We start from the raw sequence: 8,033 nt of genomic DNA on the forward strand, positions 1-8,033 counted from the left end.
TGCCACCAATTCTACTTTGTAATGACATCAGTCATTTTACCCAACAATCTACGGCAAAATGGGGGGGGGGGAGAAATCATTGTGCGACAAAATTGAAGAAAAAAACACCATTTTGTAAATTGTGGGGGCTTCCGTTTCTGCGCAGTACATTTTTCGGTAAAAATGACACTTTGGGGGATATTTATCAAAGCTGTCTATGTCCCGCATCAATATAGACCAAACTATAGACTGTTAGGCCGGTCTATTGTGCGACATTTCGTCGTACTTTCAGCCAATGCGACTTGTCGCTGAAAAGTCGCTTTTGATAAATTCAGCACCAATGCATTTTCCAATGCATTTCCGTCCAAAATAGACTTGCATGCATCATGTTCTAAAAATCCTCTAGAGCAAAAGTCGCAAAAAAGTCGCACATATTTAGACTGCGACTTTCTGTGCGACAAATTTAGACAGGAGAAAACAGTCTAAACCCTTTGATAAATCTCCCCCATCATCTTTATTCTGTAGGTCCATACGATTAAAATATACCCTACTTATTAAGTAGGTTTGATTTTTGTCGTACTTTGGGAAAAAATTATAACTACGTGCATGAAAATTAATACATTTAAAATTGTCACCTTCTGACCCCTATAACTTTTTTATTTTTCCGCGTATGTGGCGGTATGAGGGCTAATTTTTTTTGCGCCGTGATCTGAAGTTTTATTCGGTACCATTTTTGTTTCGATCAGACTTTTTGATCGCTTTTTATTCCTTTTTTACGGTATAAAAAGAGACCAAAAATACGCTATTTTGAACTTTTGATTTTTTTTTACGCGTACGCCATTGACTGTGCGGTTTAATTAATGATATATTTATATAGATCGGACATTTATGCACGCAGCGATACCACATATGTTTATTTTTTATTATGTTTATATATTTTTATATGGAATTTGGGGAAAAAGGGGTGACTTAAATTTTTAATAAGGAAGGGGTTAATGTGTTTTAAAACTTTTTTGTTTACACTTTTAGTCTTGCCAAGCTTTATCATTCTGAATGCCAAAACCGGCAGTGAAGGAGAGGTAAGCCTTCCGGCTACCTCAACAGTGGATCACTGACACTGTCTTCCACAACCTTCCTATTTTAGCAGAGTTTGGCTGTTCCTCACCCAGTGTTAGGGTACGTTCAGACGAGCGGATTTGCAGCGGATTTTACGCTGCAGATCTGCCGTTGAAGGACCTCTATATGCTGGCTTTACATGTGCCTGCTCGAAGCGGCAATACGCTGCTACGTGCAGACACACTGAAAAGATGTGCGAGTCGCCGCGCATGCGCGGTGTACTTGCACACATCACGGCCGCTCCCCCTGCTCAATGAGCTAGGCCGAGAGCTGCCAGGATGTGCGAGTATACTGTTCATGTGTGCGGCGACTTGCACATCGCACTGTGTTTGCTCGTATCGGGGGTATTGCCGCTACGAGCAGGCACATGTGAAGGCAGAATACAGGGGGTCCTTCAGCGGCGGATCCGCAGCGAAATACGCTGCAAATTCGCTCGTCTGAACATACCCTTAGAGTGAGTTCACACTACGATTTGACAATACAGCCCGTGTCTCATTTTTGCCTCGTATCTGGTTTTCTGACCGGACCTAAAACTGTGGCATACACCGGTTTTAGGTCCGGTCACAAAACCGGATACGGGGCAAAAATGAGCCGACCGGAGTCACTATCTGAATATGATTATATATAATAGTCACTATATGAATGAGATCCGGGCCAGGTCCGGCTGGGATACGGTTTTCACCCCCCCCCCCCCCCCCCCAGCCGGATCTGGTGACCGTACCCTCAAATCGTGGTGTGAACCCAGCCTTAAGCTTCCTACACAGCAGTTTCTGTTTCAGTTAATGACTTTGCTTCAACCTCTGATAATCATTAATACCTGTTTGGTATAGTTGGTTCATCATACACCTGACTATAATCCTACAAAATCCCCGACTTGAAGAGAATTGATGCAGTTTTGAAGGCAAAGGGCGCTTGCACCAAATATTGATTGGATTTGGATTTCTCTTCGGTTCATTTTGCATTTTGTTAATTAATAGAAATAAACTATAAACACTTTGAAAGTATTTTTTACTTTGCAGCATTTTTCCACATCTGCCTAAAATTTTTAGCCAGTATTGTACAGTGATCCCTCAACTTACAATGGCCTCAACATACAATAGTTTCAACATACAATGGTCTTTTCTGGACCATCGTAAGTTGAAACCAGACTCAACATACAATGTACAGACAGTCCAGATCTGTGACACGTGTCAATGGCCAGAAGAACCGACCAATCAAAATGGGCATTCACTGGTAAAACCCCTGTATTACTGAAGTGCATGCACTGACTGGTGTCTGGTAGCGCCCCAAACAGTACAGGGAGGTATTACGTTCTGTACACTTTACCTGTATTACTGAAGTGCATGCACTGACTGGTGTCTGGTAGCGCCCCCTACAGTACAGGGAGGTATTACATGTTCTGTACTCTTTACCTGTATTCCTGAAGTGTATGCACTGACTGGTGTCTGGTAGCGCCCCCTACAGTACAGGGAGGTATTACATGTTCTGTACTCTTTACCTGTATTACTGAAGTGTATGCACTGACTGGTGTCTGGTAGCGCCCCCTACAGTACAGGGAGGTATTACATGTTCTGTACTCTTTACCTGTATTACTGAAGTGTATGTACTGACTGGTGTCTGGCTGAAGTGTATGTACTGACTGGTGTACTACTGAAGTGCGTGAACTGACTGATGTTTGGTAGCACCCCCCTACAGTACAGGGAGGTATTACATGTTCTGTACTCTTTACCTGTATTACTGAAGTGTATGCACTGACTGATGTCTGGTAGCGCCCCCTACAGTACAGGGAGGTATTACATGTTCTGTACTCTTTACCTGTATTACTGAAGTGTATGTACTGACTGGTGTCTGGCAGCGCCCCCTACAGTACAGGGAGGTATTACATGTTCTGTACTCTTTACCTGTACCAGGGTTACCTGCTCCTTTGGACACCAGGTGAGGGCGGCTCCATTACTTTTATTTACTTACAGGACCCTGAAGAAGCTCCTATCCTCTACATAGACCAGTGTTTCCCAAGCAGGGTGGCCCCAGCTGTTGCAAAACTACAACTCCCAGCATGCCCGGACAGCCAAAGGCTGTCCGGGCATGCTGGGAGTTGTAGTTTTGCAACAGCTGGAGGCTCCCTGCTTGGTAAACACTGACATAGACAGTGATTTACAGCTCCCAGCAGATATTTCTTACTTTTATATGTAAAGATTTGCTTTATCTATATTAGTTATCTACTTATTTTTCTTTAATTCTCACTTTTTCCTATTTTTTTGGATGACATTTTGGTGGCTTCAGAACCAATTACCAGGTTTCCATAGAGTTCTGGTCTCAACATACAATGGATTCAACATACAATGGTCGTCCTGGAACCAATTAATATTGTAACTTGAGGGACCACTGTATGTGCTTATTCCTGTCTCCCCATTGTAATAAACATGCACGCTCGGCCAAGCATACATGTATAAGGGAAAGTCAGGAGGAATTGATACGTTGCGACATTTAGTTGATGTGCACGGACTCAAGTCTGGGCATTGAGCAGCAACGCTGGACGAGACAATTCAAATGGTAAGTGTAAGATTTGTTTCTCCTATGTTTTCTTAGACAATCCCTTTAAATGGTCACTCATTAAAATAATTTTTGCTATTGCTCTCCTTATGGTAAATTAAAAATCTTTCTAATGTACTTTGTGTAAAAAATTTGTGTAAATTTTATTTGTGTTTAAAAAAGCTGCCACTAGGTGTCTCCCTACTTGTCCAGAGCACATCCCCCCCCCCCCCCCCCCCCCAATCTCTTGCACAGAATTTGGACTCCTGCTGGCCTGGCAGAAGTCCAAAATCAGGAAATGCATTCTGGAGTGATGAGGGGGGGGGGGGGGTGCAGCCTTAGCCAATCATAGCTCATCTCACACACTGAACTGCTCTGGGCTGTGTGTAGCAGAGTGAGGGAGGAAGTTCTCCCCTGTATGGCTTCAGATGATGTCACGCCTGCTGGGGAACGCCCCTTCCCAGTCTGTGAATCTGACTGAGACTGAGCAGAAAATACAGAGCAATATCAAAATAGAAAACTAAAAAATAATAAAAATAAAGGCAGGGGGTGGTTTATTATGATGGGGGCAGTGAACTGGGAGGATTATAAAATTTAACAATATCATGACAGGTACTCTTTAACCCCTTAAGGACCAGACCAATTTTATTTTTGCATTTTCGTTTTTTCCTCCTCGCCTTCTAAAAATCCTAACTCTCTTATATTTCCATCCACAGACCCATATGAGGGCTTGTTTTTTGCGTCACCAATTGTACTTTGTAATGACATCACTTATTTTAGCATAAAATGTACCGCGCAACCAAACAAATTTTATTTATGTGTGAAAATTGAAAAGAAAACCGCAATTTAGCAAATTATGGAAGGTTTTGTTTTCACGCTGTACACTTTCCGGTAAAAATGAAATGTTTTCTTTATTCTGTGGGTCAATACGATTAAAATGATACCCATGTTTTATGCTTTTCTATAATTGTACGGCTTAAAAAAAATCTCAAACCATTTTAACAAAATTAATATGTTTGAAATTGCCCTATTTTGACCACCTATAACTTTCTCATTTTTCCGTATATGGGGCGATATGAGGGCTCATTTATTTGTGCCATGATCTGTAGTTTTTTATCAGTATCACGTTTGCTTAGGTTTTACTTTTTATAAATTTTTAATTAATTTTTTTTGGAATAAAGTGACAAAAAAGCAGCAATTTTGGACTTTAAAAAAAAAAATTTTACGTTTACGCCGTTCACCGTACGGGATGATTAACAATATATTTTAATAGTTCAGACATTTACGCATGCGGCGATACCAAATATGTGTATTAATTATTTTTTTTACGCTTTTTTGAGGGTAAAATGGGAAAAACGGACGTTTTCCTTTTTTTTATTGGGGAGGGGATTTTTCTAATTTTTTTAACTTTTTTATTTTACATTTTTTTACTTTACACTTTTTATGTCCCCATAGGGGACTATTTATAGCAATCAGTTGATTGCTAATACTGTTCAATGCTATGTATAGGACACAGCACTGCTCAGTATTATCGGTGATCTTCTGCTCTGGTCTGCTCGATCTCAGACCAGAGCAGAAGACCCCGGGATACAGCCAGAGCCAGGTGAGGGGACCTCCGGCCGCCATGCTGGATGATCGGATCTTCGCGGCAGCGCCGCGGTCGATCCGATCATCCGTTCAAAGTACCGCAATGCCGCAATCTGTATTGATCACTGCATTGGAGGGGTTAATGGCGAACATCCGCGCGATCGCGGATGTCCGCCATTACCGGCGGGTCCCTGGCTGCTGAGCACCGCTCCGATGCTCGCGATCATGTCGGCGCGTAAATGTACGTCATGGTGCGTTAAGTACCGCGTCACCATGACGTACATTTACGTCCATTGTCGTTAAGGGGTTAAAGGGTTACTCCACTGCCTCAGCATTCGGAACATTTTGTGTCGAACACTGGGTCCGGGGGTAGGGCTGTCACAGCCACGCCCCCTCAATGCAATTCTATGGGAGGGGGCGTGGCTGCCACACCCCCTCCCATAGACTTGCACTGAGGGGGTGTGGAGTGATGTCATGAGGGGCGTTACTGACTTCACTACCCCTGCACCCAGCGTCTGGAACAAAATGCTCTGAACACAGTGGAGTAACCCTTTAAAGTGAAACTTCATTTTTTCATATTACCCTAGGGTTACAACAGGGGTCGTGCAGCCAAAGATCACTGTGACCCGTCAGTGACTGCGCCACCAGAAATCAATCTTGGGGCTCATTCACACTACAGAGATGCCATCTGTAGCAGCCACCGGCGGAACAAGTCAGTGCTAGGACCGCTCGGAAATACGCCACCTTCATAGACGGCAATGCATTTCCAAGTGGATTCCGCTGGGAACTCCCACGATCTCCAGAATGGGGCCCGACTCTTACCACTGAGCGCTCTGGCCCCCACCTTCCGAGACAAACTGGTCTTGGAAGCGACTGACAACCTACTCAGCCAATTACTGGCTGTGGCGGGACATCACTGCGGCTGGTGATTGGCTGAGCGAACCGTCATTCCCAAGACCAGGTCATTTGAAGGTGGTGGCTGGAGCCTCAGAGGAAATGGTCGTCCCATGTTCTGGAGATGGCGGGAAATCCCAGCAGTCAAAGATGCAAAAGATAGTCTGAGAATTCACCAGATTTCTCACAGCCTCCTCAATCTGGTTGGTTGCTATGGGCAACTGGTCAGCTTTTCCTCTGCACAGATTTTAAAGGGGTACTCCGCTGCTCAGCGTTTGGAACAAACTGTTCCGAAACGCTGAAGCCGGCGCCGGGAGCCTGTGACGTCATAGCCCCGCCCCTTCATGATGTCACGTCCGCGCCCCGCCCCCTCAATGCAAGTCTATGGGAGGGGGCGTGACAGCTGTCACGCCCCCTCCCATAGACTTGAATTGAGGGGGTGGGGCTATGACGTCACGAGCTCCCCATTTCAATACCAGTCCTAGCATTGCTCCCTGTAATGTCTGGGCCCCAGTATGACTCCCAATTCCATTCCTAGTCCAAAGCATGACAACCAGGGCTCCAGTCCTGCAGGAACGCACTGGAACGGCGTTCCTTTGCTTTTTCCATAGGAGGAACCCTGTCCCTGTTACACTAGTCCTGCAGGACCGACCTCTGAATTATTCTTACCCTCCCTCCATCTCCTCCCCCAGCCAGGACTACTAGATGCTGGAGGTGTAGGACCTGTAGGACCTGTGATGATGTCACCGTCACATGTTGGGGGAGGAGCTTAGTTGTGGAGAAGAGGAGAGATCATGGCTGAAGGACCTGTGTGTTGCTGTGGAGGAGGCGGGGCTGAGCTGGAGGAGAGGTCACATGTCACCCCAGTAGTGAGGAGATTACATGAGGAGGAGGTTTGTTACAGTGTGTCTCATTCCTAAACCATTGCATAGGTCTCCATCTCAATCCTGGTCCTAGCATGGCTTCCTCTTATCTCTGGTTCTCATTCCATTCCTAGTCCCCATCATAGCCTCCCATCCCATTCCTAGTCCCCATCATAGCCTCCCATCCCATTCCTAGTCCCCATCATAGCCTCCCATCCCATTCCTAGTCCCCATCATAGCCTCCCATCCCATTCCTGGTCCCCATCATAGCCTCCCATCCCATTCCTGGTCCCCATCATAGCCTCCCATCCCATTCCTAGTCCCCATCATAGCCTCCCATCCCATTCCTAGTCCCCATCATAGCCTCCCATCCCATTCCTAGTCCCCATCATAGCCTCCCATCCCATTCCTAGTCCCCATCATAGCCTCCCATCCCATTCCTGGTCTCCATTATAGCCTCCCATCCCATTCCTAGTCCCCATCATAGCCTCCCATCCCATTCCTAGTCCCCATCATAGCCTCCCATCCCATTCCTAGTCCCCATCATAGCCTCCCATCCCATTCCTGGTCCCCATCATAGCCTCCCATCCCATTCCTGGTCCCCATCATAGCCTCCCATCCCATTCCTGGTCCCCATCATAGCCTCCCATCCCATTCCTAGTCCCCATCATAGCCTCCCATCCCATTCCTAGTCCCCATCATAGCCTCCCATCCCATTCCTAGTCCCCATCATAGCCTCCCATCCCATTCCTAGTCCCCATCATAGCCTCCCATCCCATTCCTGGTCCCCATCATAGCCTCCCATCCCATTCCTGGTCCCCATCATAGCCTCCCATCCCATTCCTAGTCCCCATCATAGCCTCCCATCCCATTCCTAGTCCCCATCATAGCCTCCCATCCCATTCCTAGTCCCCATCATAGCCTCCCATCCCATTCCTAGTCCCCATCATAGCCTCCCATCCCATTCCTGGTCTCCATTATAGCCTCCCATCCCATTCCTAGTCCCCATCATAGCCTCCCATCCCATTCCTAGTCCCCATCATAGCCTCCCATCCCATTCCT

This window comes from Hyla sarda, chromosome 6, assembly GCF_029499605.1.
Source record: "Hyla sarda isolate aHylSar1 chromosome 6, aHylSar1.hap1, whole genome shotgun sequence".
In the NCBI taxonomy this organism is placed as follows: Eukaryota; Metazoa; Chordata; class Amphibia; order Anura; family Hylidae; genus Hyla; species Hyla sarda.